The following is a 12,200-nucleotide window of genomic DNA, read 5'->3' as shown; positions in this document are numbered from 1 at the left end:
CTGATTGGCTGGCGCCGCTGCGACGCGAAGGGAAGGCGCCCAATCGGCGAAGGCTTTCTTGGGCCGGAGCGTTCATTGGTCACCTGGGGCAATGCCCTGAGTGTGGAGCGGGAGCGTCCAATGAGAAGCCCGTAGCCCGGGCTGGACCGAACGCCTCGCCGTCCGCGGAACTGGTTCCAGCGGAGAAACCTTCGCCCTTCCCCGGCGCCGGCTCCCCGCGCTCCACTCCTGCGTTCAGAAATTCAAATGGAACGTGTGTGTGTGTTTCTCTAGCAACTCTTGTAGTTCTCAGGAAGCAGTTTCATTCGCTTCTGTGAGTCTTACTTCATAATCTTTAAAATATATTTGATTTTTTCCCAAGAACACTGGCACTACCGGAGGCTTTCTATTTCGTTCATGTCTCGCTCATGTCTGAGTCTTCCTAGCAGCGCGAAGTCCGCAAGGTGCTGTGATGCGTCTGTAAGTGAACTTAAAAGCCAAAAGTTTGCTTTTGCTCAGATGTACTTACCTTCCCTGATTCTTGTTTTAGCTTCCTTCTAATAAACTCAAACAGTAAATAGGAGCAAAGTGGAGCAGGAAAAGTCTCGTTTGCACTGTTTGACCTATTGCAAAAAAAAAAAAAAAAAAAAAAAAAAAGGTTGGGCATGGTTTCTGTTTCCCAAAGTCACAAGAGGGAGTGGTTATAAGAGAACGCAGAGTCTAAAATACAAAGAAAAGAGAGGGAGGATACATGTCTAGGGCGCTAGGAACACCAGCCTCACTTGTTAACAATCAACCAAACCAATCTATTTCTGAAAATGGAGGGGTTGAGGGGGGAGGAGAGGAGGAAATTGTAAGTGTACAAAGAAAGCTATATGAAGTGTAAGTCCAGCCCAGCTGGTGTGGCTCAGTAGTTGGACAAGGTCATGGTTCGATTCCTGCCCAAGGCACATGCCTGGGTTTCGGGTTCGATCCCCAGTGGGGTGCATGCAAGAGGCAACCTATCCATGATTTTCTCTCACCACTGATGTTTCTTCTTCTTCTTCTTTTTTTTAATATATTTTATTGATTTTTTTTACAGAGAGGAAGGGAGAGGGATAAAGAGTTAGAAACATCAATGAGAGAGAAACATGGATCAGCTGCCTCCTGCACACCCCCTACGGGAAATGAGCATGAAACCAAGGTACATGCCCTTGACTGGAATCGAACCTAGGACCATTGAGTCCCCAGGTCGAAGCTCTATCCACTGAGCCAAACCGGGAACCACTGATGTTTCTATCTCTCCCTCTTCCTTCCTCTGAAATCAGTAAAAATATACTTTAAAAAATATTTTTATTGATTTTTTTTACAGAGAGTTAGAAATATCGATCAGCTGCCTCCTGCACACACACCCCCCCCCCCCCCCACCGGGGATGTGCCCGCAACCAAGGGACATCTCCTTGACCAGAACCGAATCTGGGACCTCCCAGTCCGCAGGCCAACCTCTATCCACTGAGCCAAACAGGTTTCGGCAATAAAACATATATATATAATTAAATGTAATCATCTTTCTGACAAAGTATAGAGAGACATTTTTCCTAGTAAATTGCCATATAGAGGGTAGATGACTGGCATTAAAAACCAGGGGATGGCCAAAACCGGTTTGGCTCAGTGGATAGAGCATCGGCCTGTGGACTCAAGGGTCCCAGGTTTGATTCTGATCAAGGGCATGTACCTTGGGTGTGCAGGAGGCAGCTGATTGATGTTTCTCTCATCGATGTTTCTGACTCTCTATCCCTCTCCAAAACAAAACAAAACAAAACCAGGGGATGTATTTGCAAAAAAGAAAAAAATTACCAGTTTCATAAGCATCTATGAATTATAAGTCATAGGGAAGTCTTAAAGGCTTTAAGAATTTATATTCTTGCCCTAGCCAGTTTGGCTCAGTGGATAAAGTGAACATTGGCTTGTGGAATGAAGGGTCCCTGTTCGATTCCCATCAAGGGCACGTACCTAGGTTGCAGGCTCCATCCCTGGCCCTGGTCAGGGTGTGTGCATGCGAGAGGGAACCAGTCTCACATAGATGTTTCTCTCTCCCCCTTCCCTTCCACACTTTCTAAAAATCAATGGAAAAATATCTTTGGGTGAGGAAAGAAAAACAAACAAATAAATAGTTTATATTCTCATATTGAAAGTATATGAATTTGACACCTGTGAAGTTATACTATTTGCCATTATGAGTCATTGCTTGTTCTTAGCCTCAAATATCTTGCTACAAGACACAGCTGGAATATCAATTTTCTCAATGGCTGTGTTGCTTAAGACACATGAATAAGATAATGGCAGTTTCATTCACTCAATTTTTTTAACAACCGTTTTTGAAACACATGCAATAGACAGTCTTAGCAATGAATGTAAAGGTAAGGAAAACCATAATTACTGCCCTCAAGAGCTCAGGGTCTAGTATAATGGTTCCCAAAACATTTTTTGCTTAACACATATTTGACCCTATAGCTTCAATATATGTATGTGTGTTTATTCATAAATTCTATACATATACTATCATGTTAATACTTAAAAACATGTTAAAATAGAAAATTTTAAAGGGTGAGAAAAAAATTATAAATAGAAGCCCTGACTATCCATCTGGATAAAAATAAAATTGTATCCATATCCAACATTTACAAAATAAATAAATTCCAGATGGATTAAAAACTCAATTGCAAAAAAAAATAAACATAAAAAAAATCCTGTCAGAAAAATATTGGTTACTTCATGCAACAAGAAATAGGGGAGACCTTAAATAAGACTGGAAACCCAGGAGTTAAAAAAGAAATGCACATATTTGACTTGTTTTAAAGGACATTTTTTTTGTGTGGCAAAAAGATGTATAAGCAATGTCAACAGAAAGTAGGTTTGAGATAAGTCTACAACTCATTGGGCAGAAAGAAGGTCAGGAAAAGAGAGGAATAAAATGGAGTCACTGTGGTTAACCTGCTAAATTACTAAAGCCAAATAAGCTGAGGCATGAGGAAATAGTTCTAATTGAAGATTATATATACATCTCCTATAGATAAATCTCTGAAAAATATAGGAAAGAATGTTCACACATCAAGAGCACCTGATATCCATTATCCAGACCATTGGTCTTCCGGAAGGTTATCATCTCAGAACAATCCAGAGGCTAAGGAAGCAGGACTGAGTCTTCTCAAGTATGTACTTTTTACTATAAGAGCTCTCAGCTTTTCTTTCTTCTTCTTGAAAATATTCTGGGTATTGCCTAGTTGTGTTTATGATTTGAAAATTCTAAGACACTTGACTATAAATCTTTATCATTTCGTTCTAGCCAAAGCCTCCTTATTCTTTGTGCTCTGATGAAAAGTGTAACATTCAAAAGTCAATTACAAGTTGTCAAGAAGGGAATAAACAACCCTATAGAAATTGGGTAAAGAATATAAATTGGGCCCAGCTGATGTGGCTCCATGTTTATGTATGAACATGGAGGTCATATTTTGATTTCCAATCAGGCCACATGCCAGGTTGCAGGCCTGATCCCCAGTGTGGGGTGTGCAGGATGCATCTGATCAGTGATTCTCTCTTATCATTGATATTGCTGTCTCTCCTCCCTTCCTCTCTGAAATCAATAAAAATATATTAAAAAAAAAAAAAAAGACCAAGATACCTGCCTTCCAAGATTGCTGTCGAAATTAAATAAAATAGTGTAAGAGCACATAGCTTAGTGCTAGAGAAGATGCTTAGAAGATATTCCATAAATGTATATTTAGCCCCACTTCTCTCTGTATAAGAATCTACTACCCAGAATAGATCTGGTAAAAGCTAATTTATAAGGATAAAATTCATAAGTGCTTACTAATCCTGGGAGTGGGGGCTAAAGAAAAATCTTTAGAGAATTTAAAGGAACCAACTCACTTCCCTGAAAATTGGTAAATAAAAAGAATCAAACCAAGCATTATACTTATCTTTTTTACTAGTTTATGTACTATACTTCAGAATAACAAAATAGGTGATGTGGGATAATTATCTGAAAACTGGTAAATATTAAGAAACAAGCATTCAACGTGCTTTTCTTTATATTCCTCAAGGTAACCAAATAACTAATAGGAATGATAGAATATCACCATTTTGCAAACCCTTAATGAGATCGTGGATGTAGGCAATGATCACTAATAGCCATTAATGTTACAAAGAAGAGAAACAAACACATGAACATTATGTAGGTTTTGATGAAAGTATGCACCACTACCTATGAAGTATTCTAGTCAAAAATTTAACCTGGAATCAAATCAAGCCTCTATATTTAACTACCAGTTTACAGAAGGAATTTGTTAAATGGTACCATAGGAATGTAATCAACAAAATCCTGAATGTGGGAAATTTCTATAGGACAAAAATCTTCCTTTTTCAAAACAAAAAGGGTGGAAAAGGGGGTTATGTAAAAAATATATATATTTCAGAGATATTCACCAAACGTGATGTGTAGTTCTTTTTAATATTCTGATTCAAAGAAACCAATTGTAAAAAAAAAAAAGTAAAAAATAAAGGGAGAGGAAATGGTGACATCAGTAATAGTGTCAACAATATAAATAAATAAATAAACAAACAAACAAATAAATGGGACACCCAAGTAAATTTGAACACTGGATTGATGATTTTAAGAAACATTATGATCAATGTTTTAGGCCTGATAATGACACTATTGCTATGTTTTTTAAAAAGACTCCTTAAAAAAAACTTCCTTAACTCCTAATGATACACACTGAAATATTTATGGTTGAAATGACATGCCTGAAATTCACTTCAAAAGAATCTAAAAGTTTGACTGTATGAGGCCCGTGTGGTTTATTCTCCAGCATCTCCAAAGCAAACAAACAAAATGAATGAATGAGGCCTGGAAAAGTTATGGATAGAACCAGAAGCTATGAGTTTGCTTATTGTTGAAGCTGTATGATGGACACATAAGGATTCATTGCATATGCTTCTTACTTTTGTGTATGTTTGACATTTTCCATAATTACAATTTAAAAAATAAAACCTAATTTAAAAACATTAAAATAAAAGAGTTCTGCAGGTCCGAGTATATCCCAAGAACTGATTTACACAGTAAGGTCACAGTCTCTGGAAGGCAGGTCTTTTCACCTATTTGGATATACATATTTTTATATATATATATATCAGATCACTTTGTATACTGATCTGAGAAGAAAAAAAAATATCAAGGCTTAAAACAACCAAATGTACTCAACACTGCATGATTAAATCAAATAACTCAACAATCTTTCACTCGGCACCATTGTAAACACTTTCATTTGCACTGAGATTTACATGACTTAGAGGATTTAAAAGATCTCTCTCTCTCTCTCTCAACCATATTTGTCTTTAATAGTGATCAGAGCTTGAAGCCAATGGATCTAAAATATTAGGCATTTAGCTGTATGTTTGAACTTGCACCTCATGTGAGATGATATTGGCCCACCAATTAGTCCTGTAGCCGAAATCCTCTCCCAGACACATCCAGCCCCACCTTGTCCTAAAGCACCCTCACAAGGGCACTTCACTACTCTCCCCAGTGGAATTTTACCAGCTAGGTTTTCCTGGATTTTAACTCAGGACCATTTGAGGCCCATTCCAGTGTTATCTTTTCTACAGACAGGCGATCAGAGCTGGAGAAAAAGCAGAACTAGAGAGAAAGGCTCTGGATTTTTATGGAAGATACTGTGTAAGATTTGCAGATCATTACCTACCTCACCAAATGGGATTGTCATTAAACCTAATCTGAGAAGCAGGCTGATGGACACATGTGGACATTTGTCCTCTACCGCTGGATCACAATGATGTGAGCTGACCATATGTCCTTCACAGCTATTATTTATAGAGCTCTTGAGCTAAGTGAGGCATTGCCTTTACATCAGTCCTCGGGGCCACCTTTGAGGTGGCTATTTTCCCCCACTGAGCACATCAGAGACCAAGGGAGGCTGATTGGTTTGCCCAAGGCCACATAGCTGGCATGTGGCAGAGGCATAACTGAACATGGGTCTGTCTGACTTGGAAACCCACATTCTTTCTACAACAGAATTAAGCTTCACTGTCTACCAACATGAACAAATGGGAACCTGATCTTTTGTTAAATCTCTACAAGGAAGCTGGCCCACAATGGGCCTTGATCACCTAATAATACTAGCCTAATATATACTTAATAATGGGTAAATCTCTGCTTAAATAATGACATTATAATCCTTTAATTTCCAGTTAGCCATCTGGAAGCATAGAAAGGTCAAGGGATTTTTTTCAAGGCCATAAAGTGAATGAAAGCTCTGATTCTTTTCCTCTATTCAGTAAATACTCCAACTAGCAGATGAAGTTACAGTCTATTTGGATTCTGCCAAGAAAGCTGAGCCTTAATTTGGGTAAAGAACTCCAGGATCAGATACACTAAAAAGAAAAATAAAGTCTATTTTTTTTTCTAAAATCCCCAAATGGGTTGCCTGTAATCTTTTATATGTTTCCAAAGTTAGCTAGGCATAAAAATCACTTTAGATTCTAGGAAGAGGCCTGGACTTATGTATTTTTTTCAAACATTTCTATTGATTTTTAGAGTGAGAGGGAGGTGGAGAAATATGCATGTGAGAGCGAAGCATCCATCAGCTGCCTCCTGCACACCGTCCACAGGAGACTGAGCCTGCAAACTGGGCATGTGCCCCAATCGGGAATCAAATCAACAACCAACTGAGCCACACCAGGCAGGGCTGGGCTTATGTATTCTCAAACAAGCTTCAAAGTATATTTAAGAACCACTGATCTTGTGTCAGAGACAGAAATCATATTAGCTGTCCATCGTTTTCTAATAAATTACTAAAAAAAGGTAGCAGCTTGCCACGACAATCATTTATTATCTCAAATCTGTGTATGAGGAATCCATGTGCAGTTCAGCTGGATATCTCTGGCTCAGGGCCTTCCTCTGAAGGCACAAGTGGGATAGGATCTTTCTCCAGATTCACTCACATGGCTGTGAGCAGGATTCAGTTCCTCACAGGCTGGTGGACATGGGAGCTTGTGTATACCAGAAGGAAGTGACCATGGGTGACCTCTTTAGATGCTGCCTATCACAGAAATATAAACCAAAAATGAAAACACAAATTGGTAGTCTATTTCCCTGCTCTGTGTACTGACAGGCTAGATTCAACAAGCACACTCCATGCCTAGACCTCCCACTCACCCCTCCCTGATGTGTTCCGTGAGACCCTGGCAGGGTTAGCTTCCAGGCTCTCTCTCTCCATACCTTCATTACAACATTCCCTCTCTCCATACCTTCATTACAACATTTGGTTATATATGTTACATTTACATTTCTATCTCCCTGTTAGCCTGTAGGTTCACTGAGGGTGTGGTTCCCGGCTTAAAACAAAACAAAAAAATCTTTGTACTGTCACAGTGGGCCCCCCAAAAGCCCTTGTTGAGTAAATGAAGTAGTGTTTTGCTGAAAGAGGAAAGCCCTTGCCAGGGCAAGACTCGGGCGCCAGTATCAGAATGAGAGCGCGGGTGCCAGCCCAGTGACCTCTGGTATCAGTTACAATGGGAGGGTAAGTGACACAGCCTATCAGCAACAGCCTTTGGAAAGGCAGTACATAAATACTGATAGGTTTTCTCCTTCCAACGCCCCTACATAGGAATCTTTTATCAGACCTTCACACACTCCTTGCTGTATTTTCATGACCAAATTATTTGAAATCCAGCGTGCCTTAGAATATTATTTTTTAAAAAGCACTATTAAAAAAAGCAGGTGTCCCAATGAATCAGAGTAATCGGATGCTGGAACTGAAGCTGGTAAACTAAAATCCTCATCTATCAGGCACTCTGTAAGGACCCCATACTCTTTTTCTCACACACCGCAGACATGAGGTCCATTGAAGCAACAGATCTCCCGCTTGCACACCCAGTCTACAGCTGGTGTGGGATGAAGGGCTCAACATATGTTAGGCTAACAAGGGCTTACATCTCCCAGCTCCTTTCAAGGTATTACCCACTTCAGGCTGCATTCAGAATATGGGTCGTTTCCCGCACCCCTAGAGAGGCCCGAGGTTTCCACACAAAGTGCTTCCCGGGGCGGAGCAGTGAGGCCACAAAGCGAGGTCCCAGGGAAAGCGCCCGCACCCAGCGGAGCCCCGCGCGTGCGTACAATGGCTGCGAGGGGGCGGCCGCCGGCGCGGGGGGCGGCACCCTAAGCCTTCCGCTCTGAGCCCGGGGCCCGCCTCCGGGCCGGAGGAGGCCGCTGATTGGCCAGTCTGGCCGCGGCTCGGGGCGGAGATCGGGTGATTGGCAGCCACGTCCTGGGACCGCCAAGCTGGAAGCCGGAGTCGCAGAGGAAGACGCCGCCTCGCTGCCTCGCGGCCGGGGTGAGTGAGCCTGGGACTTGGCGGGGGGACGGTTCGCGTCGGGGCGACGGCCTCGCGGCGCCGGGAAGCCCTGGTAACCGTCGGGGCAGCCGCGGAAGGAGCGGGGCTCGGGCTGGCGGGGCGATTGGCGGGCGGGCGGGCTTCGGGGGCGGGCTGTACGGCTGCGCGGCGGCCGCGGGGAAGCGGAGAGGCTGCGGGCCGTCGGGGCGGCTGGAGGCCCGGAGGGGTGGGAGGTTCGGCGGAGCGGAGGGAACTCGGAGGAAATGCCCTGGTGGCTGGGACTCACCCGCGTACCTGCCCCCTCCCCCGCCTTCGGAGCCCGTCGTTCGCTCGCTCGCTCACCGCCAGGCGGCGGTCCCCTCGGGTGTCGCGCCCTTTCCCGGGGCCGGACGGGACGGGACGGGGCGGGCGGCGGCGGGCGCCGGGATTCCAGAGGAGGAGCGCCCGCCCGCTGGTCCGTGCGAGGCGGCGGCGGCCTCACCTGGCGGGGGTGGTGGTTCGACTCGTCGCCTCGCACAACTTCCCTGTGAGCCTTCCTGGGACCCGGATTGACATTAAGACCTTTGGACATGTAAAATTAAGCTCTAAGCTCATACAAGCTCTAAGCTTAGAGCACTAGTTAAGTATACAATTTTACCTATATGTTCCCAAAAATTCTAGTTTAGCACTTCTCAGTTGGGATTCAGGAATCTGTATTTTAACAGCTCCACCAGGTGATTCTCCTCATGAGAGAAGTTTGGGAAGCCCTGTCTTAGGGGAATCTTCACAGGATGCCGAGGCTGAGAGGCCGGTGTAAGGAACTAGGGCGCACCTGTCGCCCAGCTCCATCAGTTACCGGAGTCGGTGGCCGGACTTAGCCCTCCTCCCCGGGTTAGTTGGGAGCATGTCCCAGACATACCGTTTAATCTCTTGGACATCTTTGACATTTAAATTTTTTTTTTTTTTCCTACGGGCTTTACGGTGGTCAGTGTAAAACAAGGCACACGTGCAGGTGCAGACAGCGCTGATTTAGTTTGCTGCAAGAATGTGGTCGAGTTCCCCCACCGGGCAGTCTTTTAACTATCTATCCTCTGCTCAGATTTTCAAAATCACTGAGAACAAAAGTACCCAGTAATCCAGTCTTGACAGTCGCATTAATTGGTTTTGGACGGTGAGAATAGTACTAATAATTTGCATTGAAGGAGCTCTTGATATGCATGAAGCACTCTGAAATTGTTTCCATTTACTTTTTAACAGCAGGCACGTGAAGTAGATGCTTCATTTTACAGAGGAGGGGGAAAGGCTTTGGTTAAGCGGTTTGCTTAAGGTCATTCTGATTGAAGGGGGTGGGGTACACCTGGGATTTAGGATGCTAAACCTGGTCACCACAACGGCCTTGCTCTTTTAACCATAATTGAATGTCTTAAGAATTGCGGAGTGATGTAACTGTGGGAAATTATTTTCATTGAGTTACAAGTCCATGATGGGGGTTGGGGGGACTCCGCCCTGGAAATTGACATGTGTACAGTATCAGTATAGGCATTTTGGTTTCTTTGAAACTGTAAAAATGTTAATACAATTGAATTTAAAGTTACAAGCAACATATATAGGTGTAGTTCAATAAGTATAAGTGTCTGTCCCCACTCCCCATAGTATATGCCAGATAAAGGGGCCTGGAAACGGATTAGAGATATGTACATCGGGGAATAATCTCTACCTTCTTTTGGCACTTAGCATATATTGGCTATTTATTCTGAATACTTTCATCTGTATCCCTCATCTTTCCAATCTCCTACTAAGATTCTTCATCCAAACAATGTTAGAGAACTCAGTAATTAGATTCAGTTGGTCTTATTCAGAGGGCTGTGGAATTGAGTTTGACCTGATGCATATAAAAGAAATTGTGGGTAACTGGTGAACTTAATGGACATAAGCAAAGGATTGGAGGGAATAAAACAGTCTGAAAAAGAGAAGAAAAGACAGCATGGTACAGTGCAGGAATTTCTGAAATACTGGTGAACTTTATTTTCCATAGGTTTTTTTTCTTGTGCAGTCTTGGTGATGAGTATTATTACTGTATCACTGCTCTTTGAAATGCTAACTACTGCTTTGCTATTTAAGTATTCTTTTATGTGTTTATTGTGTGCTATTGATACAAATTACACAAGTTAGGTAAGCAACAAAAATGACACCATAATACCATTATTTAAGGATAAAACAATAAACATGCTCTAGTCACTAGGCTTGTGTATGCTCTTAGACTAGGGTTTGGCAAACTGACCTGAAGGCCTAAACTGACCGGAGGCCTGTTTTTGTATGAACTGAGGTGAGAGTGGATTTTACATTTTAAGGGGTTGGAGGAAAAAAAATTTTTTTTAAATATATTTTATTGATTTTTCACAGAGAGGAAGGGAGAGAGATAGAGAGCTAGAAACATCGATGAGAGAGAAACATAGACCAGCTGTTTTATTACAATTTACATTGACACACATCAGAGAAGGAATGTCCTGGCATTTTCTTAGCATTTCACAGAAAGCAAATGTAACCATCCAGGTAGCCGAGTCATCCACATCTTTCCAAACACAATGCAAAACTTTTATATGTGATAACTCAGAAAAGCAAAGTTTTCTTATTCCTACCTACAAAACTTCCGTGGTTTTGTGAAGTGGGCTGAGAAGGGAAGTGTTTCCCTCCTGATGTTCCCAATCCTGGCCCCAGGTCCCACCTCTCCTCTCCCCTCTGACTTTCTAGATGATTCTCTATGATACTGCAGGTGATATTGTGTTCAGGGGCCACAAGGGCTTACTTATAAGGCCAACTATTATACTTCACTATAGTTGAAAAGAAAGGAAAGACTAAGAAAATTAACTGCTGGGAAATGCACAATGGCAAGGAGAAAATATCTGGCTGTATTAAAAATGAGATGCTCTTTTCACATAACTCATTTAAAAGGTTACAATTACCATAAACATTTAACTCTTATTAAAGATCACTGGCAAAAGCTTGCTCTTACATCAGCAAAAGGGCTCTGCATTTATCCAGGCTCAGGAGAAAGCAACATATGATGTGAAAAGTCACTAATCCAGGTGAAGGAGGCATCAGACTATTTGGAGTCCCATAAGTGTTTTTTAGATCTGTTTTGTACAAGACACTATGGAACCCTGACAAATCTCCATCTTTCTGGTCATGTGACAGTGGACGTTTTAATTCTTTCATCGCCCAAACACACAAGAGTATACCTAAAATGACATTTTGGATAGATTCACTATACATTACATTATATATCGATAACTTGGGGACAGCAAAAGAAAACACCTGAGCATGACACTACTACTTCATATAGAAAAGCACTGGAGGAGAAAACTTTGTTTTAAAACATTTAAACTCAGGTGAATGTAAATACATTTTGGTTAACCTGTGCTATCACATATACAAATCTTATCAGATATTCAGTCTACTAGGTAGTAAGTCATTCAGATTTTCACTTCTGACTGCAGTAGCAGAAGAATATACACTGCTGCATACACTCACATGTATGTATATGTATATGTATGTATATAGATACATACACACACACACACAGAGATATATATAAAACTCAGGCCATGAAAAAAATTTAAAATACACATACTTAAAACCTGTATCTCTAAAAATAAATACATTAGCCTCTAATCTGCTAATTCTCAGTTCCTTCACAAACCAATCAGAACGTGGTTTCTCAAAAATGGCAGGTGGCCAATTAGCTGCTCTTTAAATCCATTATCTACCAGTAAACGTTTTAAAATTCAGACATACAACAAAAATAACATTCCCAGAAGGAAATGTACATAGAATCCTGACTTTGAAAAGACA

General features: G+C 41.8%; 1 protein-coding gene and 1 long non-coding RNA gene across 8 annotated transcripts in view; both read left to right on the top strand.

Moving 5' to 3' along the window:
* The first annotated feature begins 62 nt into the window (after positions 1-62).
* LOC311611878 lies at positions 63-4,939 on the top strand. Of its 2 annotated transcripts, XR_014793169.1 has the most exons (3): positions 115-459; positions 3,032-3,170; positions 4,830-4,939. It is a non-coding gene; the product is annotated as an uncharacterized lncRNA (long non-coding RNA). The 2 variants fall into 2 exon arrangements; XR_014793170.1 differs by lacking the exon at positions 4,830-4,939 and having other exon boundaries at positions 63-459; positions 3,032-4,519.
* Positions 4,940-8,258: 3,319 nt separating this feature from the next.
* MTFR1 (mitochondrial fission regulator 1) overlaps positions 8,259-12,200 on the top strand; it is a 49,924-nt gene continuing 45,982 nt past the window's right edge. For 2 of the 6 annotated variants that reach the window (XM_084864401.1, XM_084864400.1), the window contains exon 1: positions 8,259-8,369. The gene's annotated coding sequence lies outside the window, so the exon portion shown is untranslated. Of the gene's footprint in view, positions 8,443-12,200 lie in introns of all 6 variants that reach the window. The other 4 variants (XM_084864396.1, XM_084864398.1, XM_084864397.1 and 1 more) reach the window with 4 other exon arrangements.

This window comes from Pipistrellus hanaki (genome assembly GCF_964339955.1).
Source record: "Pipistrellus hanaki genome assembly, chromosome: 17".
Classification (NCBI taxonomy): Eukaryota; Metazoa; Chordata; class Mammalia; order Chiroptera; family Vespertilionidae; genus Pipistrellus; species Pipistrellus hanaki.
This window is presented reverse-complemented; position numbering and strand designations above follow the sequence as displayed.